The 24,910-nt window shown below is 41.3% G+C and overlaps 1 protein-coding gene and 1 pseudogene across 1 annotated transcript in view; one reads left to right on the plus strand and one right to left on the minus strand.

The window, feature by feature from the left end:
- The window catches only part of HTR2A (5-hydroxytryptamine receptor 2A), a 91,456-nt gene that overhangs the window by 5,082 nt on the left and 61,464 nt on the right, over window positions 1-24,910 (minus strand). The gene's annotated exons all lie outside the window — the stretch shown is intronic.
- On the plus strand, window positions 20,492-24,531 carry LOC139005085 (tubulin beta-4B chain pseudogene; annotated as a pseudogene).

Consider the following 24,910-nt stretch of genomic DNA (forward strand, 5'->3'; position numbering starts at 1 on the left):
CAGTTCTATCCAACTATAGATCCAACTCTCCTAACCTCATATCACCTCATAGTTGCCATTCTTGCCAGGAGAGAACATTAGCTTGAGTTAAAGTAATGCTTAACACAAATCTTTCTCAGTAACTTTTTCCAGTATCTTCATAGACTTAATGGACAATATTTTTCACTTGTCTATGCAAAGCCATCCCAGTATTCTTGGAAGGTGGAAACAAATGACATCAAAACTGCTCTCAAGGACACTAGTGTGGTTAACGACCCTTCACTTCCTTCATTTCTCTATGTCCCTGGCCTGTTGTTGGGAACATTCTATGGGCCAAGAAGAGATGGAAGAATGATGGCTCCAAGAGGAACATCCTCTGAAACTCTTTTAAAAAAAATGTATTTTTATTGATTTCAGAGAGGAGTGGAGAGAGAGAGAGAGAGAGAGAAACAATAATGGTGAGAGAGAATCATTGATCGTCTGCCTCACCCACACTCCCTACTGGGGACCCAGCCTGCAATCTGTGCATGTGCCCTTGAATGGAATTGAACCTAGGACCCTTCAGTCTGCAGGCTTGATGTTCTATTCACTGAGCCAAGCCCTGCTCAAGGATCCTCTGAAACTCTTGATACACACCAGTTTTATTTAGCCTTCAGAAAAATCTTATTCTATTTTATTCAATTATAGTTTACATTCAATATTATTTTGTATTAGTTTCAGGTGTACAGATAGTGATTAGACCAGCTGTGGGCAAACTACGGCCGATGGGCCCGATCCAGCCCATTTGAAATGAATAAAACTAAGAAAAAAAAAGACCGTACCCTTTTATGTAATGATGTTTACTTTGAATTTATATTAGTTCACACAAACACTCCATTCATGCTTTTGTTCCGGCGCTCCGGTCCAGTTTAAGAACCCATTGTGGCCCTTGAGTCACACCCTGTCCAGCCTCTGCAGAGGCTCTGGGATTGTGCAGCCCCCCTGGATTAGACAATCATATATTTAACAAAAAAGTTTGCCCACCCCTGGATTAGACAATCATATATTTAACAAAGTGTTCCCCTTGGTAAGTCTAGTATTTACCTAGTACCATACATAGTTATTAGAATACTAGAGGCCCGATGTACAAAATTCATGTAAGAGTAGGCCTTCCTCCAGCTGCTGGCACCAGCTTCCCTCTGGCACCCAGGACCTGGCTTCCTTCCGGCCACCAGCAGGCACCTGGGACCCTGGCTTCCCTCATAGACCTGGCTTTGTCCAGAAGGTTGTCTGGAAGGATGTCCAGAAGGACCACAGGTCTAATTAGCATATTAAGCTTTTATTATTATAGACTAGAGGCCCGGTGCACAAAATTTGTGCAGGGGGTGGGGGTTCCCTCAGCCCAGCCTGCACCCTCTCCAATCTGGGACCCCTTGGGGGATGTCTGACTGCCGATTTAGGCCCGATCCCAGGGATCAGGCCTAAACCGGCAGTCAGACATCCCTCTCACAATCCTGGACTGCTGGCTCCTAACCGCTCACCTGCCTGCTGGCCTGATCACCCTTCACTGCCCCACCGCCGGCCTGGTAGCCCCTAACTGGCCCCCCGCCAATGTGGTCGCCCATAACTTCCCCCCCAGCTGTCCTGGTTGCCCCCAACTCTCCCCCTGCCAGCCTAGTCATCCCCAACTGCCCTGCCCACTGGCCTGGTTGCCCTTAACTGCCCCCCCCACCAGCCTGGTTGCCCCACGCAGCCTGCTGTCTGGTCGTTTGGTCGTCCCTCACTGCCCCCCCAGCCATCCTGGTCACCCCCAACTGCCCCCCCCGCCAGCCTGGTTGCCCCTAACTGCCCCCCTAACTGGCCTGGTAGCCCCAAACTTCCCCTCCCACTGGCCTGGTCATCCCCAAATGCCCCCCCCCCTCCACCAGCCTGGTTGCCCCTCACTGCCCCCCCTGCCGGCCTGGTCACCCCATGCAGCCTGGTGTTCGGTCATCCGTCTGGATGTTTTGGTAGTGACAGCCCCTGGCTTTTTATATATTAGGATTATTGCCCTAGCTTGTTTGGCTCAGTGGATAGAGTGTCAACTTGTGGACTGAAGGGTCCTGGGTTTGATTCCAGTCAAGGGCACATGCCCAGGTTGCAGGCATGATCCCCAGTAGGGGGCATACAGGAGGCAGCCAATTAATGATTCCCTCTCATCATTGATGTTTCGATCTCTCTCTCCCTCTCTCTTCCTCTCTACAATCAATAAAAATATATTTAAAACAAAAAAGAGTATTATTGACTATATTTCCTATGCCGTACTTTACATCCCTTATGGCTATTTTGTAACTACCCACTTGTACTTCTTAATCCCTCATCTTTTACATCCAGCCCCTTAACCCCTCCTCACTCTGGCAACCGTCAGTCTGATCTCTGTAGATATGAGTCTGTTTCAATTTAGTTTGTTCATTTACTTTATTCTTTAGATCCCACATATAAATGAAATCATATGGTATTTGTCTTTCTCTGATTGACTTATTTCATATAGCCAATACCATCTAGGTCCATCCATGTTGTTGCTGATGGTAAGATTTTATTCTTTTTTATGGCTGAGTAATATTCCATTGTACATATGTACCACAACTTTTTTTATCCACTTGTCTATTGATGGGCACTTGGGTTGCTTCCATATCTTGGCTGTTGTGAATAATGATGCAATGAACATAGAGGTAGCCTTCAGGAAACTCTTGATCGTAAAAGTTAAGACATGATTTCTAAAAAGAATGTTTTGTTTTCCAAGTGTTTGAACATATAACTGTTAAAGGTGTTTCCTGTACTCATCTACAAGGTCTTTGTTCTACAGTGTAGTTGTTCATTGATTAAAATAGATGATTTGGAGTAAAACAGACCTGGATTTGAGTCTTGGCCCTGGTTCTTTGCTCCTGGGCCAGTAACTTCACCCCTGGAGGCCTCAGTGCCTCACCTATCACCACTAATGTGGTGAGGTTAAACAAATTAAATACACAGAGACCTAGAACAGTGATTAGTTCAGAAAAATTATTCTCCCAATGAGAATACATTCTCTATAGAATTTGTCATATTGAATACATTAACTTCATTTTTTCTAATTTTGTTCTATTTCACTTTGTTTGTATATGCTAGTTTTTAATATATAATATATCTTAAACCAAAAGAAGCTAAAAAGCATTTTGGTTATTGGCCTTACAGTTAATAATGATGTAATTATTAACTTCTGCCAGGGTGACAAAGGGACTCAATTTAATTTTGTATAGCTTGAACTGTTGATTGCTTTTCAAATGTGATAAATTATAGCCATTACTATTAGTCATGATACACATAAACAAAATATCAATTGTTCAAAAAAGTTGTATTATTTTGTCATTAAACTTGGGTGTGTACCTTGAGAGCTTTTTTCCATCTTTGCTTGTGACTTGGTGATTTATATAAGTGGAAATTCTCAATTAAACAGAATATGGGATTACCTAAAACACCAAATTTTTTGATAATTTTAAATTCAGGTAAGTGTTCTTGTTTGGGGAAAATGAACACACACACACACACACACACACACACACACATACACACACAAACACCCTTCCATAATGGCTCACCTTCAGTGGTCAAAAAGGGAAAGCCTGAGGGAGCCATCTCACTGTAGTAGAGATTCCTCCCTTTGCTGCCTGGGATGAAGAGCCATTTTAAAGTGGATGTGGCAAGAGGACACAGGCAGCCTGTGTAGAAGGGGGACCTTGATTTGGAGGGGGAGAATCAACTGATTAGGTCTTTCAGTGGCCCATTCCTCTTTATGTATAACAAAAATATCCTAAATACTCTCATACACCATTCTTTTTCAAAGCCTCCCTCATAATAGCGGTCAGCAAGGGTTTGTGAAAAGAATAAGTAGATAGTTAAAGCAATACTCTATAAAGGATGGTAAGAAATTTTACATCAAAGAATTAAAAGACTTAGGTAGGCTTTCTGGGTACAATAAGCAGTTCAAAAACACTGAAAGATGACCTCACTGGCTTATATCCAAGGTTATGGTCATAGCCATTTTCAGTGCATTGATTTTCTGGATGCTTTATTTGATAATAGCTGCTTTGGGAGACCTGATATTTCTCACTTGAAATTTCTGCATATAAAGCATTTTTCTTTATGAACAAACACAAAGTAGCTTGAACTATGTGACTCTGCATTTTGTTTAATACACTTTTTCTGATGAGTGGAAAATAGCAATCAAAATTCAATATCTGTAGTGGACCCTCCATACACATTTTAATTTCTCTTTATTGCAACTCAGACAATGAAATGAATGGGAATAAGAAACTTAGAAACACATAGGCCTTGGCTGGTGACTTTCTTTTAGGGTAGCCCTGCTTACTCTTTGCACATAAATTAGTTTGCACCTCTGGTAAATATCTTGCCACAGTCTGGGTAAATGGCCTTAACTCTGAAGCACTGTGAAAGATAAGCTTTATTCCTTTTTTAAAAAATTAGCAATTAGTTTACTGATAGTTGATTAGTAACTTCCATGATCCAGTCACACAGTGAGTGAGCAACTATATATTGAAGCCTTATTCCATGATGGATACTGTTTATTGTATTTTGGCCAACATAATCCTTATATAAAACTAATTTTTCTAGTTCTGGTTTGTTTTAGGAAAACTTTAAAAAAAATCTATTATTGTTGAAAGTATTACATATGTCCCTATCTCCCCTCCCCCCCTCCCCCCACTGACTCCATTAGTCCTCCCCTGCCCTCTGCCTCAGGCCTTCACCACCCCATTGACTGTGTCCATGGGTTATGCATATACGCATACAAGTTCTTTGGTTGATCTCTTCCATCCCACATACCCACCCTCCCCTGCCTTCCCTCTGCGATTTGATAGTATGGTCCATGCTTCTATGTCTCTGGATCTATTTTGTTCATCAGTTTATTTTGCTCTTTAGATTCCACATATGAGTGAGATAATGTGATACTTGTCTTTCTCTGACTAGCTTATTTCGCTTAGCATAATCTTCTCCAGGTCCCTCCATGCTGTCTCAAAGAGTAAGAGAACCTTCTTTCTTACAGCTGCAGAATACTCCATGATGTATATGTACCACAGCTTTTTTACCTACTCATCTAATGATGGGTACTTGGGCTGTTTCCAGATCTTAGCTATTGTAAATTGCGCTGCTATGAACATAAGGGTGCTGCATACATTCTTTCTGATTGGTGTTTTGGGTTTCTTAGGATATATTCCTAGAAGTAGGATCACTGGGTCAAATGGCAGTTCCATATTTAATTTTTTGAGTAATCTCCATACTGTTTTCTATACTGGCTGCACCAGTCTGTATTCCCACCAGCAGTGTACTAGGGTTGCCTTTTCTTCACATCCTCACCAGCACTTGTCATTTGTTGATTTGTTGATGGTAGGCATTCTGACAAGTGTGAGGTAATACCTCAGTGTCTGTTTAATTTGCATCTCACTATGATTAGTAACTGAGCATTTTTCATATGTCTCTTAGCCTTCTGTATGTCCACTTTGCAGAGTGTCTATTTAGGTCCTTTGCCCATTTTTTAATTGGATTGTTTGTCTTCCTTTCATTAAGTTGTATGAGTTCCTTACATATTTTGGATATAACTCTTTATCAGATGTATCATTGCCAAATATGTCCTCCCATATAGTGGGCTCCCTTTACATTTTGTTAATGGTTTCTTTTGCTGTGCAGAAGCATTTTTTAAAAATGTAGTTCCATTTGTTTATTTTTTCTTTAGTTTCTTTTGCCCTAGGAGATGTATCCACAAATATATTGCTATGAGAAATGTCTGAGATTTTTCTCCTTATGGTTTCTTCTAGGATTTTTATGGTTTCATGCCTTACATTTAAGTAATTTTATCCATTTTGAGTTTATTCTTTAATAATATCTTTTATTTTAAAATATGTTTTTATTGATTTCAGAGAGAAAAAGAGGAGAGAGAGATAGAAACATCGATGATAAGAGAGAATCATTGATTGGCTGCCTCATGCACACCCCCTACTGGGGATTGAGCCTGCAACCCAGGCATGTGCCCTTGACTAGAATCGAATCTGGGACCCTTCAGTCCACAGGCCAAACCAGCTAGTGCATTTTGAGTTTATTCTTGTGTATGGTTTAAGTTGGGGGTCTAGTTTCATTGTTTGCATTTATCTGTCCAATTTTCCTAACACCATTTATTGAAGAGACTGTCTTGATTCCACTGTATGCTCTTGCCTCCTTTGTCAAATATTAATTGGATATAATGGCTTATGTTGATGTCTGGGGTCTCTGTTCTGTTCCATTGATTTATATGCCTGTTCTGGTGCCAGAACTAGGCTGTTTTGATTACAGTGGTTTTGTAGTATAACTTGAAATCTGGTATTGTGATTCCTCCAACTTTGTTTTTCTTTCTCAAGATTGCAGCTGCTATTTGGGTATTTTCTGGTTCCATATAAATTTTTGGAGTATTTGTTCTAGATCTGTGAAATATGCCATTGGTACTTTAATAGGGATTGCATTGAATCTATAGATTGCTTTGGGTAGTTAGGATACTTTAATGATGCTAATTCTTTCTATCCATGAACAAGGTATATCCCTCCACTTATTTCTATTTTCCTCTTTTTCTTTTTTCAATGTCCAGTACAAGTCTTTTACCACCTTAGTTGAGTTTATGTCTAAGTATCTTATTTTTTTTTTTCAATGGTAAATGGGAGTGCTTGTTTAGTTTCTCTTTCTAAGAGTTCATTATCTAATCTAATAAAAGAGAACATGTAAATTGACTGTACCTTTGCTACGCCCCAAGCCATGCCCACCAGCCAATCAGAGTGACTATATGCAAATTAATCCAAACAAGATGGCGGCTGTCTGCCACGGAGCTGGAGCAAGCAGGAGGCTTGGTTTCCCCAGGTGATGGAGGAGGCCAAGCTTCCCGCCAGCCCTGAGCCTGTTGTGGCATCTGCTAAAGGCAACAAAGTTTCAATTATAGAAGATAAACAAATCCCATATACCTGCTTCCAGCCAGCCTCGACTGGGAGCTTGGGTGGCTGGGGGCAGTGGCCAGCCTGCAAACAGGCATCAGCCCCACACCCAGGCTGGCCAGGGACCCCAACGGGGAGCCCAAACCTGAAGGGGCTGTGGCCAGTCTGAAAACAACCATCAGCCCCTCACCCAGGCTGGCCACACCCTCATGGGGTGAGCATCCCTGCTGGGGGTCTTGGGCAGCCTGCAAACAGCCATCAGCCCCTCACCCAGGCTGGCCAGGCACTCCAGCAGGGACCCCCACCCTGAAGGGGGTGTGGCCAGTCTGAAAACAGCCCTCAGCCCCTCATCCAGGCTGGCCAGGCACCCCAGTGGGACCCCCACCCTGATCTGGGACACCCTTCAGGGCAAACCAGCCAGCCCCCACCCATGCACCAGGCATATAATAAAAGGGTAATATGCAAATTGACCCAACAGCAGAATGACTGGGAATGACTGGTCACTATGGCACACACTGACCATCAGGGGGCAGGCGCTCAATGCAGGAGCTGCCCCCTGGTGGTCAGTGCGCTCCCACAAGGGGAGCTCTGCTCAGCCACAAGCCAGGCTGACGGCTGTCAGCACAGCAGTGATGGTGGGAGCTTCTCCTGCCTCCTCAGCAGCGCTAAGGATGTCTGACTGCAGCTTAGGCCTGGTCCCCACTGGCAAGTGGACATCCCCCAAGGGCTCCTGGGATGCCAGAGGGATGTCTGACTGCCAGCTTAGGCCCGATCCCACGGGGAGCGGGCCTAAGCCAGCAGGTGGATATTCCCTAAGAGGTCCCAGACTGCGAGAGGGCACAGGCTGAGCTGAGGGACCCCCCCGAGTGCACAAATTTTTGTGCACTGGGCCTCTAGTTGGTGTATAAAAAAACATCGATTTTTGGGTGTTGATTTTGTATCGTGCTACATTGCCAAATTCATTTATTAAATCACGTAGTTTTTGGTGGAGTCTCTAGGATTTTCTATGTACAATATTATGTCATCTACAAATAATGAGAGTTTTACTTCTTCCTTTCCAATTTGGATAGCTTTTATTTCTTCTTCTTGTCTGATTGTTTTGGCTAGGACTTCCAGTACTATGTTGAATGAGAGTGGTGAAAGCTGACACCCCTGTCTTGTTCCTGTTGTTAGGGGAAATGGTTTTAGTTTTTGCACATTGAGTATGATGTTAGCTGTAGATTTTTTATATATGGCTTTTACTTTGTTGAGATTTGATCTTTCTCTTCCCACTTTGCTTATATTTTTTTTAATCAAAAAAAGGGTATTGGATTTTGTTGAATGCTTTTTCTGCATCTATTGATATGATCATGTGATTTTTATCTTTCAATTTTTTTATGTGATGTTTATTGATTTATGAATATTGTACCAGCCTTGCATTCCTGGAATAAATCCCACTTGATCATGTTGTATGATCTTTTTTAATATATTCTTGGATCCGATTTGCTAATATTTTGTTAAGGATTTTAGCATCTATGTTCATCAGGGATATTGGCCTGTGGCCCACTGGCTGGGAGTTTGACAGGATCAGGCTAACTTTCCCACAGCAAAGCAGAGAATTGATGGAGAGGGAAAGAAACCTTCCCTCTATTCCTCCCCCAATTTGTACACGAGTTACCTAAAACAAACAAACACAAAAAAGGTAAATCTCCAAAAATGTTTTAAACCTCATGTTCCATCCAAGGCAATATATAATACTTGGAAGAAATGCTCATTCTCCCTTAAGGATAAGCAGTTGTTCACTGCTCAAGCTGGTGGCTTAATTGTCCCTGTCATTGCTTCCTAGAAAGGCAATCTCTTGCTCTTCTGACCTAATTCTTTTTCCTTTCTGTTTCCCAGTCCAGAAGTTGTGCTTTCTATACGATAATCTTGCACTGAAGGATAAAGAGACTGAATTCTGACTTGTTGAATATGGATTTTCAGCATTATTGCAACATCTGAAAGGCCACGCAAGTCCTCATTCCAGGGCAGATTGACTTCCATCGACCACCTCTTCCTCTGACAATATGTTACAAAACCCAAATAGAATCTGAATGACATAATGGAATTTGAAAAAGTTATCAGAACCTTGTTTTGCCATTGGAGTCACAAGTAATAGCATCTTTTCAAGTTCTTTCGTTTGACTTGTCATCCACTATTCCTTCCTCTTTAAATAATTGAATTATACTATTCACAAACAATGGAAAAGTGTTCTTTTCTAAACTGCATATTTAGCAACATGCTCATGAGCAAAGATTAATTTACACAAAAGATCATCTCTGTGCCACATTATTGAGCCTCATTTTAAAAGTATTACCTCCTTTCCTCCATTTGTTTTAAAGGGAACAGATTTTTGGAGTCATTCTTTCTGAAAGCTTAGAGAATGAGTCCTACATGTGATGTTTCATTTCAGACTAGAGGCCCAGTGCACAAAATTCATGCGGGGGGGGGGGGGTGTCCCTCAGCCCAGCCTGCACCCTCTCCAATCTGGGACATCCCTCTCGCAATCTGGGACTGCTTGATCCTAACCACTCGCCTGCCTGCCTGCCTGATTGCCCCTAACCACTTTGCCTGCCAGCTGGATAGCCCCCTAATCGCTCCCATGCTGGCCTGATTGATGCCTAACTGCTCCCCTGCTGGTATGATTGTCCCCAACTGTCCTCTCCTGCCAGCCCGATCTCCCTCAACTGCCTTCCCCTGTGGAGCTTAGGGGACTGGGGGACTCTAGCTGGATGAGGTGGGGCTGAGGGGACTGGGGGACTCTGGCTGGATGGGGAGGGGCTGAGGGGACTGGGTGAGGCAGGGCTGAGGGGACTGGAGGACTCTGGCTGGATGAGATGGGGCTGAGGAGACTGGGGGACTCTGGCTGGATGAGATGGGCTGAGAGGACTGAGGGACTGAAACAGGATGAGGCACGTGGCCCCTGCTGCCCCTGGCCAGGCTGAGGGGACTGGGGGACTCTGGCTGGATGGGGCGGAGCTGAGGGGACTGGGTGCTGCCATCTTGTGGCTGTGGGCTCTGCCATCTTGTGAGGGTGTGATAGTCAATTAGCATATTCCCTCTTTATTAGATAGTATACTCTGGTCTGGAATGTGTGTAGAGACAGTTATGATGAGTTTAAAACAGATGCCCACATAATCCAGGCCAATGGGCATTCAGTTCTCCTTTCTCCAGCCTCTCTTATACACAGCTTCCTCAAATACCACATAGATCTTTTATCATGAAGCACCACAGCTTCTCTAATACTTGAGCCAGTACAAATTACTGAGAACTCTCTCCAAAATCTTTGTGATTGGGTCTTACTGTGATTATTCAACTTTCTCAGTTTTTTAAATTAAAACATTTTAATGTTGACATAATTGCATGTGGCCCCCTTTTCCCTGCCCTTTGTCCACCTCCAACAACTCTGAGACCTCCCTCTTCCTTGGCCTTCACCGAACTATTGTCTGTATCTAGGGGGTATGCATATATATTCTTTAGCTAATCCCTTCACCTTCTTTATCTGGTCGCCCCCAAAACCTCCCCTCAAGCATTGGCCAGTCTGTCCCATGTATCCATGCTTCTGGTTCCATTTTGTTCATCAGTTTATTTTGTTCATTAGATTCCACATATTAATGAGATCACATGGTATTTGTCTTTCTCTTCCTGACTTAGCATATTACTCTTCTGGTCCATCCATGTTGTTGCAAAGGGTAAAAGTTCCTTCTTTTTTACACCTGAATAATATTCCATTATGCAGGTGTAAAAAATGAATGTGCCATAGCTTTTTTATTCACTCATCTACTGATGGGCACTTAGGTTGCTTCTAGAACTTGGCTATTGTAAATAATACTGCTATAAACATAGAGATGTATATATTCTTTCTGAATGGTGTTTTGGGATTCTTAGGATATATTCCCAGAAGTGAGATTGCAGATAAAAACTCAGTTTCATTTTTTGAGGAAACTCCATACTGTTTTCCACAGTGGTTGCACCAATTATTCCAACCAACAGTCCACAAGGGTTCCCTTTACACCACATTCTCTCCAGCATTTGTTGTTTGTTGATTTATTGATAGTAGCCATTCTGACAGGTGTGAGGTGATACGTCATTGTAGTTTTTATTTGCATTTCTCTGCTGATTAGTGACGTTAAGCATCTTTTTCATGTGCTTTTTGAAGAAGTATTTATTCAGGTCTTTTGATCATTTTTCAATTGGATTGTTTGTCTTCTTGCTATTTAGTTGTATAAGTTCTTTATATATTTTGGAAATTAACCCCTTATTGGATGTATCATTGGTGAATATGTGTTCCATACAGTGGGTTCTCTTTACATTTTGTTGATGGTTTCTTTTGTGGTTGCTTTTTAGCTTGATGTATTCCCATTTCTTTATCCTTTTCGGAGTTTTCCTTGTTCTCACAGATATATTGGCAAAAATATTGCTATGGTGGAAGATGTCTGAGATTTTACTTCTTATGTTTTCTTCTAGTATTTTTTATGGTTTTGTGACTTACATTTAAGTATTTTATCCTTTTTGAGTTCATTATTGCGTATAGTGTAAGTTGGTGGTGTAGTTTCATCTTTTTTGCATGTGTTTGTCCAATTTTCCCAACACCACTTATTGAAGAGACTGTCTTGACTCCATTGTATGCTCTTGCCTCCTTGTCAAATATTAATTGAGTATAATGGCTTGTGTCAAAATTTCTGGGTTCTACGTTCTGTTCCAGTGGTCTATATGTCAGTTCTTGTGTCAGTACTAGGCAGTTTTGAGAAAAGTGGCTTTGTAATATAGTTTGATATCTGGTATTGTGATCCCTCCAACATTGTTCTTCTTTCTCAAGATTGCTGAAGCTATTTGGGGTCTTTTTTTTTATTCCAGATGAATTTTTGGAGAGTTTGTTCTAGATCTTTGAAGTATGCTATTGGCATTTTAATGGGGATTGCATTGAATTTATAGATTGCTTTGGGTAGTATGGACATTTTAACGATATTGATTCTACCAATCCATGAACATGATATATTCTTCCATTTGTTCATGTCTTCCTCTCTCTTTTTTAGCATCCTGAAATTTTCTGAGTGCAGGTCCTTTATTTTCTTGGTTAAATTTATTCCTAGGTGTCTTAATTTATTTTTCATTGCAATGGTAAACAAGATTGCTTTTTTAGTTTCTTTTTCTGTGAGTTCATTATTGGTATATAGAAAAGCCATAGACTTATTAATTTTGTATCCTGCTACATTGCCGAATTCATTTACTAAGTCTATTACTTTTTTGATGAAGTCTTTGGAGTTTTATACGTACAATATCATGTCATCTGCAAATAAGGACAGTTTTACTTCCTCTTTTTCAATTTGGATGCATTTTATTTCTTCTTCTTATCTGATCGCAATGGCTAGTACTTCCAGTACTATGTCAAAGCCATAGCCAGCAAAATAGCAGACATTTGTTGTAGCAATATCTTTACTGATACAGCTCCTAGGGCAATGGAAACTAAAGAGAAAATAAACAAATGGGACTATATCAAAATAAAAAGCTTCTGCACAGCAAAAGAAACCATCAACAAAACAACAACAAAGCCCACTGCATGGGAGAACATATTTGCCAATGTTATCTCTGATAAGGGTTTAATCTCCAACATTTACAGGGAACTCATACAACTTAACAAAAGGAAGATAAACAATCCAATCAAAAAATGGTCAAAGGACCTAAATAGACACTTTTCGAAAGAGGACATTTAGAAAGCCAAGAGACATATGAAAATATGCTCAAAGTCACTAATCATCTGAGAGATGAAAGTCAAAATAACAATGAGGTACCATCTCACACCTGCCAGATTGGCTATCATCAACAAATCAACAAATGACAAGTGCTGGCAAGGATGCAGAGAAAAAGGAACCCCCCATCACTGCTAGTGGGAATGCAGACTGGTGCAGCCATTGTGGAAAATAGTATGGCGTTTCCTCAAAAAATTAAAAATGGAACTTCCATTTGACCCAGTGATCCCACTTCTAGGAATATATCCCAAGAAACCAGAAATACCCATCATAAAGGATGTATGTAGCCCCATGTTCATAGCAGCACAATTTACCATAGCTAAGATTTGGAAACAGCCTAAATGCCCATCAGCAGATGAATTGATTAGAAAACTGTGGTACATCTACACAATGGAATACTACACTGCTGTAAAAAAGAAGGAATTCTTACCATTTGCAACAGCGTGGATAAAACTGGAGGGCATTATGCTAAGTGAAATAAGCCAGTCAGTGAAAGATAAATACCACATGATCTCACTCATTTATGGATAATAAAGAACATTATAAACTGTTGAACAAAAATAGACAGAGGCAAAGAATCATCAAACAGACTGTCAAACTACAGCAGATCAACCAAAGGACTTGTATGCATGCATATAAGCACAACCAAAAGACACGAGACACTGCGGGGTGGTGAGGGCAAGTACCAGGGCGTAGGGGAGGCCGGGTGGAGATCAATGGGGGGGGAAAAAGGAGACATATGTACTACTACAGTTATTTGTAATACCTTAAACAATAAAAAAAGACAATCTCATTAATGGCGGGGACATATTTTTTTTTGCTTATTGTAAGCCACTCCAGTATTTAATGCACCTCTGCTTATACTAGGGGCTTAGTAAATGCTTGTGTGAGTAAACAAATGAGAGAGAAAATATAGAGTTATAGTAAGTGCAAATTACAATAAATTTTATAGGCACAGTTTGAATTAACTGAAATTACTTTATAATATTTCCCTTCATTTTTGCTGTGAAAACAGTAAATTAGGTTGCCAATTAGCCACCTAGGACAGAAAGAGGGAAAACATATATTTGTGTGACACTTAATTCTTCTAAGGGAATTGCATACAGAGTTAACCATCACATGAGTTGACCACCTAAACAGTTAAAATCACAAGGGAAAGATATTTGTAAAGGGCAGTGCCTGAGTGGGAATCAGGGGCCTGGGTTTATTCCTGTATGTTCTGACTCAACCTGGATTTAGGCCTGTTATTTTTCTCAAAGCTTTTTCAAATTAATGAAACATGTGTCTGTAGGAAAAGTGCCAAATAGAGCATCGCAAGACATAGGTTTGTGTCCTGAGATTGTCAATCACTATCTGGATGACCTTATGCTGCTTCATTTTAAAGCATCTATCTGTAAGATGGAGATAATAAAAACAGACCTTCCCTAACTTACATATAGGGCTTTGGTGAGAAAATAGTGAGGCAATGTGTCTGGCTTATTTTGAAAATGTTTAAGATTAAAGTGATTATAATTTACTAAGAACTATGCCAGACTCTGTGGGTACTGCAAAAGACCTTTGAGAACTTTCACAAAGCCTAAAATTTTGTAGGGAAAAAAACACACAATACACACGTGATCTAGTAAGATAGCAATGCAGGACAAAGTGAGATCATGAAGCAAAATAGGTTACCATGAATAAATATTCCTTCATCCATGATGTCAGAATGTGATGCTCATTGTGAGTTAGTATCTCCAGTGAAAAGGTTGAACAGGAGATGAGGTTGCTGAACTGGGCCTTGTGGGTGAATAGAATCTGGCCAGAGGTCAGGACCAAAGATGAGGAGGTGGGTATATGATCATGGCACATCCAGGGACCATAGTGCAACTGGCCTTGCTGTGACTGAGTTCTGCTGTATCTGGCATGCAACTGTGGATTTAGGAATAAGCCCACAAGCTGCTTATCAGAGGAATCAAGCAGGTCCTCTCTACGAGAGAGCAATCAGTATTAGTTGTTCATCCACTAATCAAATATTAATTGAACATACAGTGAACTAGATATTTTAGGAATTTGAGAGGAAGGAGGTACTTGAGTCTATAATCACTACTTTATTTTTTTTAACATTCTTTAAATATATTTTTATTTATTTCAGAGAGGAAGGGAGAGGGAGAGAGATAGAAACATCAATTATGAGAGAAGATCATTGATCAGCTGCTTCCTGCATGACCCCTACTAGGGATCAAGCCTGCAACCCAGGCTTGTGCCCTGATGGGGAATTGAACTGTGACCTCCTGGTTCATAGGTCGACACTCAAACACTGAGCCACACCGGCCAGGCTATAATCACTACTTTATAATCCAAGACTTTTTGCTGTCATTCATAAACTCATCAATCCAAAATAAGACTAGGAGGAAAAAAGTACAGAGATGTAAGCAGAAAAACTAAATTTAGCACTGGCAAAATTTTAAGAATAATGCAATCAATGTAAATCTGTATTTACCCTGGATATACTTTTTTTAAGGCAGCTATAATGCAGGATAGCATATCTCAAATGTTTTGGTCTCAAAACTCCTTCACACATTTAAAAATTATTGAGGATTCTGAAGAGTATTGGTTTTGTGGGTTATATCTATATATATTTGCTGTATTAGAAATAAAAACTGAAAACAAAACATAATTCATCAATTCATTTAAAAATAAAATTAATAAACCTATTATATAATGTAAATACATGTCTATGAAAAATCATTATATTTTCTATAGCAAATCAAATAGTGGCACTGCTTTACAGTTTTGAAATCTCTTTTATGTTTGCCTTAGTAGAAGACAGCTGGATTCTCAGACATGTTTCTGTTTCAGCCTGTTATATCACAAACCAAGTGTCCTCTGAAAAACTCCACTGTGCCCTCATAAAAGGATGAAATGGAAAAGGGCAAACAACATCTAATTTTCCCTCATGCTTTATTGAGAAAAAACTAACATTTAACATTGTGTAAGTTTAAGGTATACAATGTGATGATTGATACACATATACATAGCAAAATATCTATACTAATAAAAGGGTAATATGCTAATTAGACCAGGTCAACCGGACATCTTCCTGACGTTCAACTTCCTTCCAGACACAGCCATGGTGGTGGTGGGGGTCAAGGCAGAGGCAGTTAGGGGCGATCAGGCCGGCGTGGGGGAGCAAGCAGTTAGGGGGTGATCAGGCCAGCAGGGGAGGGCAGTTCGGGGAGATCAGGCCAGCAGGGGAGGGCAGTTGGGGGTGATCAGGCAGGCAGGCAGAGGCAGTTAGGGGCAATCAGGCAGGCAGGCAGAGGTGATTAGGAGCCAGCAGTCCCAGATTGTGAGAGGGATGTCCGACTGCCGGTTTAGGCCTGATCCCTGAGGAATTAGGCCTAAACCGGCAGTCAGACATCTCCCAAGGGGTCTCAGATTGGAGAGGATGTAGGCCAGGCTGAGGGACAACCCCCTGTGCACGAATTTCGTGCACCAGGCCTCTAGCCTATAATAATAAAAGTGTAATATGCTAATTAGACTGGATGTCCTTCCAGATGAAGCTGTGGCAGCGGGGGCCAAGGCAGAGGCCCCCCAGCTGCCGTGGTGGTGGGGGTCAAGTCTCTTATACGAATTTCATGGGCCTCTAGTTTACTATAATAAGGTTAGTTAACACATGTGTCACTTCGCATCATTATCATTTTGTTGTTCTTATGGTGAGAACATTAAAGCTCTGAATTCAGCTACTTTCAAGTATATAATAGTCACCAAACTGTACCTTAGATTCCTGGAATTTATTTATTTTATACCTAAACATGTGTACCCTCTGACCAACTTCGCCCCATTTCCCCTACCCTTCATCCCATGGCAACTACCATTTTACTCTGTATAAATTTAATGATTTTAAATTCCACATATAAGTGAGATCATACAATATTTGTCTTTCTCTGTCTGACTTATTTCACTTAGCATAAAGCTCTATGGTTCATCCTTTTGTCATAAATGGCAAGATTTACTTCTTTTTTATGGGTAAATAACATTACATTGCTTATAAATATCTCATGTTTTTTATCCATTCATCAACGGACACTTAGGTTGTTTAGTGTCTTGGCTATTGTGAATAATGCTGCAATGAACATGGGGGGTGCAGATATCTCTTTGAGAGAGTTGTTTGATTTCCTGTAGATATTTTTATTAAGAAAATAGTATTGACTTCCTGAAAGTATCCCAGAGATCCTGGAACTTTGAAAACCACTGGTATAGAAGAAAAAGCCATCAACCTGGAATTGGAAAATCCAAGTTTGGATCACCTTTGACATTAAGCAAGCCACTTAATCTCTCTGAACTTTTTTCTATAAAGTGAATGTTATTATTATTTTATTAAAATATATTTTATTGATTTTTACAGAGAGGAAGGGAGAGGGATAGAGAGTTAGAAACATCAATGAGAGAGAAACATCAATCAGCTGCTTCCTGCACACCCCCCACTGGTTATGTGCCCGCAACCAAGGTACATGCCCTTGACTGGAATTGAATCTGTGACCCTTGAGTCCGCAGGCCGACGCTCTATCCACTGAGCCAAACCAGTTAGGGCAAGTGAACATTATTTAATAGAGTCCCCTTTAAAGAATTATCATGAGGAATATAAATAAGAATTGCTATACTGTTAGTAGTAAATATACAGTTGACCCATGAACAACACCTGTGCAGTTGAAAATCTATGTATAACTTAGTGGACCTCCACATATGTGGATTGTCAACCACCAGTTGAGCCTTGGACAAGGGTTTGAACTGCAGGTGGCAGGGGAGTCAGTTGAATTGAGTGGGTCAATTGAAAACAATCTGCATATAAGTGGACCCCTGAAGTACAAACCCCTGTTGTTCAAGGGTCAACTGTAGTATTGTCTAGCAAACAGAAATCATAGAGAAGAATGTTTGATAGCCTTCCTTAATGTGCCAAGTTCTTCAATTTTGTCTAAAAATCCTTCCTGTAGCTGAAACCTCCTATATCCCTTGCTTGGCTCTAACAGAAATGAAAACGATCTTGCTGTCATCTTTATAGCTTGGTTTAAAAATCGGTGCCTTATTTGCCTCTTTTGCACCAAGGTCTGTTAATAAGGAACCAGTTTATCAATCAATACAAGGCCTTGCAGAGTAAGACCATCTCCCAGAAAGGCTGATGATGAAATCCTCAGCTATCATTTTCCATAACCAAGTAGCAAATGTTGAAAATTTAATGACCTTTTCTCTGGATGGTAACTCTTAAGTCAATTGCCGAGAGTACTGAGTAATGGGTGTGCAATGTGACATTACTTTTGAAATTACATGAGGGTAGCCTTATGAAATCTGGGGCTTCTTTCACAGATGTTGGGAGTTCATGGAAATTAGTGTGAATGGCTTTCTCCCATGGCAGCTCCAATGAAAGATTTTCAAAGATAGGTCTGCCATTACTTGTCTTATCAGCCAGAGAGTTCTTTGGTTTAAGCAATAGAAGTTTATTTGGGCTGATTTAGCAGAAAATGAATTTAATAAAATGATATTGAGTGGTTTAAACAATTTTTGAGAGGGATAAAATCATAGGAGTAAAATTGCATTGCAGACTGGTCCAATAAGAAAATTTTTGCTGTTTTCCTTGTCTACTGGCCACCAGAGGGGACAACATTAGAAGGTTTTGCCACATCAATGCCATTTCTATACCAGGACTCCATTATACAACCACTAAAAACCTGACATCTCAGCTACCTCTATGCTCAGAAAAATTGAGTTGCCCACATACCTTCTTTGTTCACTTTGTTCTTTTTCACATCACAGTTTTCCAGGGTGCTGCTTTTTGGTGGAACCTGGGCTATAAGCCAATGTCCTAGCTATAAGAAAGGCTAGGAATTTGAGTTCTGCCTCTTGGGAATTTCCCCAAATATAGAAAGGCTAGTTGAAAGAGAGAGGCTATGAATATGACAGACACTTGTTTAACTTGACCTATATATGGCATGATTTGTAGCTGTTGCAATTGGGCTGGGCCAGAGAGATGCCTCTTCCAAAGATGGCAATGCTAGAATTACTGACCTCTTCCTATTTTCCTGCGATTATCCTCTTTTTCTGTCATTCCTGCAGTCAGCATATTTTTAAATATTTAATGCTTAAAAATGAGTCAATCTGGAAATTACATATCAATAGCTGTGAACTCAAATGCTTATGAGGGTAATGTAGTAATGTAGTTACTAACTGAGTTATGTAGTGGTGCTTAAGATAGGAAGAGTGGTGCTTGGGAAATTGGACAGTATCTAAGGACAATAAGGTTCAATTAAAAAATATACACACTATGCGAGCCAAACAAAGCATATCTGTGGGCTAGACAAGTTTTTAATTATTCAATTAGCTTGACATAGAATTGGAGCTTTAAATAAAGTTGCTGTGGGGTTCTTTTTTTATTCATATCTCTTATGGGCTTCTCATCTTATCCTTGCTCTCGGGGGTCATTTCCCCGTACTGATAAACTGATGCTATTTCTACTAGAAAACTCAAAGACATTTTTTGTTCTAGTCCCTAAGTCCTATGACCAAGAATGGTCTTTTTCAGCTTGGGTTTCAGATGTACTTCCCTTGGACTCAGATCAATGCTATTGTCACATAGGTGGATAAGCTTTTATTCTGACAGTGCTTCTGGAGGAGGGAGAGACAGAAAGTCGCTAAATAACCACATATTTTTCTAACCAGGGTTAACCTTCTGTATTTTCCTCTTGTCTTAGCCACTCCCTCTTTAGCTGCTAGGATTCTAGAAGCTTCTTTACAGATCTACTTTCCAAGCCTTTCATAATCTGTCATTCTGGTTGGTCCAGACTAACAAACTTCCCATCAAGTTTAGGAAAACCTGAGATAAAGAGCTTTGGCTTTTGATTTCTCTCAGACTATTTGTAGTGAGTAATACTAAAAAGTTGCTCCTCAGTGGGATTTCATTTACTTCATCTTCTGCAAGGTTGTTCATATCCTGAAATTTTAGCAATTTTGAAGGAGAACAATGGAGAGACATTTCTCTGGTCTAATTTCTGCTTCTGAATGTCCCATCTTCCCTAGTATAAGTATGATCTTAGTTTGCAATAGGATGAACTGATATCAGGTTAAAAGGCAGCTTTAACCAGAAATTCATCTGGTTGTTATTAAAGGATTATTTATCATTTTTATTTAAATAGCAGAAATAGAGCTAAATGATCATCTAGTAAAGCATATTCCTTTTACAGTTGATGAACCAAGGCAGAGAGATATTAAATACTTTGTACAAGTTTACACTGATAGGTAAAAAGAATGGGGAAAAAACTATATTTACAGATGTCCACCATGTGTCAATTGAACTGATTGAAAAAAATCTGCATGTACGTGCACCCTTGTTGTTCAAACCTGCATTGCTCAAGGGTCAACTGTAGGTTGTCTAGCAGTCATACATCGTAGAAAAGAATGTTTGATAGCCTTCCTAAGTGTGCTGAGTTTTTCATTTTGTCTAAAAATCTTTACTGTGACTGAAACCTCCTATATCCCTCGTTTGGCTCTAACAGATGTCTGAAAATTTCATCCTCATAGGACCCCTAGGCAGAAATTATTATTCCATTTTATAGGTGAAGAAAACTTAGATTACATACCTCATTTTTATTAGGACCTTGGCCTCATGATCCCTAGTCTAATGATCCTTTACTTCAGTGTTTAGTTAGCTTTTTCTTTGCTTTTGTTTTATAACTAATGCTTTTTTGAATTTTAAGGAGGAAGAATGTTTACTTGTAGAGAGCCTTGAGATGCACATGAACACTATGTGAGGGAGATCATGAACCTGCAAGCCAGCCAGTGTGGCCACCAAATCAGCGCTAAGTTCTGAGAGGTGATAAGCTATGAGCATGGCATCAACTTTACGGGCGCTTAACCATGGAAACAGTCACCTGCAGCTAGAACAGTTCAATGTTTACTACAATTAGGTCACTGGTGGCAAGTACATGCCCCATGCTCTGCTCATGGACCTGGAGCTGGGCACCATGGACTCCATGTGCTTGTGGCCCTTCCATCAGATCTTTAGGCTGGGCAACTTCATTTTTGGTCAGAGTGGTACCAGGAACAACTAGGCCAAGGGACACTACACAGATGATGTGGAGCTGGTTCACTTGGTGCTGGATGTGATGAGGAAAGAGGCTGCGAGCTGTGATCACCTGCAGTGCTTCTGGTTGACCAACTCCCTGGGTAAGGGGACTGGGTCTGGTATGGGTACCCTCCCCATCAGTAGGATCAGGGAAGAGTACGTTGACAGGATCATAAGCACCTTTAGCATGGTGGCCTCACCCAAGATGTTAAGAAACCATGGTGGAACCCTCCAATGTCACCTTCTCAGTACACCAGTTGCTAGAAAACACAGAGGAAACCTATTGTATGGGTAAGAAGGCTTCCTATGATATGTGCTCCAGAACTCTAAAGCTAACCACACCCATCTACAGTGATCTGAACCACCAGGTGACAGCCATCATGAGTGAGATCACCACCTTCCTGCGATTTCCTGGCCTGTTCAATGCTGACCTTCCCAAAATGGATGTCAACATGGTGCCCTTCCCCCACCCACACTTTTTCATGCCCAGCTTTGCCCCCAAACAGCCAGGGTATCCAGCACTATGGGTGCTGATGGTCCCTGAGCTCATCCAGCAGATCATTCACGCCAAGTACACAATGATTTCCTGTGACCTCCACATGGCCATTATATATTGTGGCCACATGTCCATGAAGGAGGTAGACAAGCAGATGCTTAACATCTGGAATAAGAACAGCAGCTTTTTGTTGAATGGATCCCCAACAATATGAAAATGGCTTTCTGTGACATCCCATCCCCGGGACTAAAAATGTAAACACCTTGATTTTTAACAGCACTGCCATCCAGGAGCTGTTCAAGTGTATCACCTAGCAATTCATGGTCATGTTCTGGCACAAGGCCTTCTGCATGGGTACATGGGTGAGGACATGGATGAGATGGAATTCATGGAGGCTCAGAGCAACATGAACAACCTGGTGTCTGAGTACCAGCAACACTAGGACACCACAGCCAGGAAGGAAGGTGAGTTTGAGGAGGAGGGGTGAGGAGGAGATGGCTTAGAGCCTATGGGTACCCAGGAAAGCGTGGAAGCCATGAGAATTCTTTATTCACTTGCAACCTGTCCTCTGATAACCATGTCTCACTATGTGAACCTGCCCATCTTCCTGTCTTGATATCACATGCTGCACAGACACCAACATTAAAGTTTTTTTTTCACTATGAAAAAAGTACTGACACCAGAATTTAACCCAGAGTCTGACTGTGAGCCCCAGGTGAGGCCTAGGGTATCAGGATAATTTAAAACCCCATAGGAGACTCTAAGGATGAGATCTGCTGCCCTACCCTTATCCTGAAGCTACAGTAGGGGCTGGAGAAGGTGATGGGCCAAGCTTTCTGTTTCTCTGATTTGGTTGGCCACCAGACAGGCAGACCCCTTGCTCAGGCAGTGTGGAGACTCTAACAGGGAATCAGCTACCCTGTTTCAGAATTGCCCCTGACTCTCAACTCTCTTCCCTTTGGGCTACATGTGTCTCCAACGTTGGGCCTGATCACCTTCTGTTTTCCTACGGGTTTTTCTTAGCTTTTATGTTAGTTCTCAGATTCACCAATGGCACTTCTGTTAGGTTTAGAAGAGGCAGACTGCAGTTCTGGTTAACTTGCCTTTGCAATAGGACCTGTCCCCTCCTTACTTTTCAACCTGGAAGTCTAAAGGAAAAACTGGTAGAAGCAAATAAGTCAGAAGGGCCCTGGTTATCGGTACCATGTGTATTTTACTTAGGATTATTATTCAATTGTAGGGGTAAAGGAAGGCACTGGAAAGAGAATGTCAAATCAGGGATTTGATTCTTAGCTAATAAAACAAGTTTTATCCTTCACAGGGTTGTTGTATGGATAAAATAAAATAATGTTTTAGGAGATGCCCATGGATGTTAGCTGAATTTGAACTCTTTCAGTATTAATAGGACAGAAGTGTTAACTGACAGGAGGATCAGCTATATGAGAATACCAGAACAATCTAGTAGGCACTGTTACAAATACCACAGGCTTAGGTGTTCCTCAGTGGCCACAAGCCACACTTCAGTGTTCCCTTCTCTGTCAGGATTGCTTATTGGACTTTGTTAGAATTTAGTTTAGAGTTTATTAGATTTATTCTCTCTTATGCTTATACATAACACAATTTATGCAATTTACTTCATTTCAGCTTGAACTGGCTTGAAATTGAAGCTGCTGGAACTTTTAATGTCAGGACGTCTCATAGTTACTTTAGAGCTTAGATTAGAATAAAATATCATTATTCCAGATCTGGCCCTGACTTCAACTTTTTCCAGGCTGAAATTTTGCCCTGGGAATTTAAGATCTACATGACAAAGAACAAAAGTTAGCCAACCAACAAAGAAGACAACCTGGGTGAAATGGACAAATTCCTGGAAACATATAATCTTCCAAAACTGAATCAGGAAGAATCAGAAAACCTGAATAGGCCAATAACAACTGATGAAATTGAAGCAGTAATTAAAAAAATTCCAGCAAACAAAAATCCTGGGCCAGATGGATTTACAGGTGAATATTACCAAACATTTAAAGAAGAACCACCTGAATGGGTTTGGCTGAGTTTAGAGCATCGGCCTGTGTACTTAAGGGTCCCAGGTTGGATTCCGGTCAAGGGCTCCTACCTTGGTTGCAGGCTCCTGACCCTGGTTGCGGGTGTGCAGGAGGCAACCAATTAATGTGTCTCGCACACATCAGTTTTTCTCTCTGTCTCTCACTCTCTCCTCCACTCTCTATAAATCAGTGAAAAAAATGTCCTCGGTTAAGGATTAAAAAACAAACAAACAAAAAAGAACTAACACCTCTCCTCCTCAAACTATTCCAAAAAATCCAAGAGGAAGGAACACTTCAAAGCTCTTTTTACGAAGCCAGCATTATCCCAGTTCCAAAACCAGATAAAGACACTACAAAGAAAGAAAATTACAGGCCAATATCCCTGATGAACACAGAAGCTAAAGTCCTTAACAAAATATTAGCGAATCAGATCCAGCAGTACATTAAAAAGATCATACACCAGGATCAAGTGGGATTTATTCAGGGGATGCAAGATTTGCAAATCAATAAATGTTATACATAACATAAACAAGTTGAAAGATAAAAACCACATGATCATATCAATAGATACAGAAAATGCATTTGACAAAATCTAGCACCATTTTCTGATAAAAACTCTCAGTATAATGGGAATAGAGGATTCATATCTCAACATAATAAAGGTTATATATGACAAACCTGTAGCCAACATCATACTCAATGGGCAAAAACTAAAAGAATTTCCTTTAAGAACAGGAACAAGACAGAGATGTCTGCTTTCACCACTCTTATTCAACACTAGGATCCAGTGCACAAATTCGTGCACCCTGAAAGGAATTGTGGGCAGCAAGGCTGCAGTGGGCACAGGGGCGGGTCTTGGCCCATCCTCTGCACCCCCACCTGGCCCCTCCCACCACAGCCCCTGGTCCCCTATCTGCCAGCGGCCCTGCTCCCGCTGCTCCCAGGCACTGATGGCGCTGGCCACTCACTGCTGATGGCGCAGAGCAATTGCTGCTGCCCAGATTGCCCCTCAGGAGCAGGGGGAGGTGGAGAATCCCTCAGGGGAAATTGGAGACTGCAGCCGCTGCTTGCACCCACTGACAGTGCTGAGCAATCGGGACCGGCGCCAGGCGCTGGCAGCGGGTGCGAGCAGCAGCTACGGCACTGGCTGTGGATGTGAGCAGGGCCAGCACCGGCAGTTGGTGTGAGTGCCCAGCAGGACCGTGGCACATGGGAGCAAAGAATTTTCAGTAACCACCAGAGGCTCGCCCTGATGACAGCAACCAGTGCCCCGCCTTGGTCTGGTGCCCCCACTCACCTGCTCCACCATCCCACCACAGCCAATGCCTGCCATGTTCTATGCTCTGCCACCTGCTGCTGATGCCCACCATGTTCTGTATGCACCTCCCCCGGTGGTCAGCGCATGTTATAGCAACCGGTTATTCGGTTGTTTGGTTGTTCCGCCATTCAGTCTATTTACATATTAGGGTTTTATATATAAAGATAATACTGGAAGTGCTAGCCACAGCAGTCAGACAAGAAGCAGAGATAAAAGAAATCTAAATGGGAAAGGCAGAAGTAAAACTC

Source organism: Myotis yumanensis, unplaced genomic scaffold, assembly GCF_028538775.1.
Source record: "Myotis yumanensis isolate MYYU_CA2020_CCGP unplaced genomic scaffold, mMyoYum1.0.hap1 SCAF_3, whole genome shotgun sequence".
In the NCBI taxonomy this organism is placed as follows: Eukaryota; Metazoa; Chordata; class Mammalia; order Chiroptera; family Vespertilionidae; genus Myotis; species Myotis yumanensis.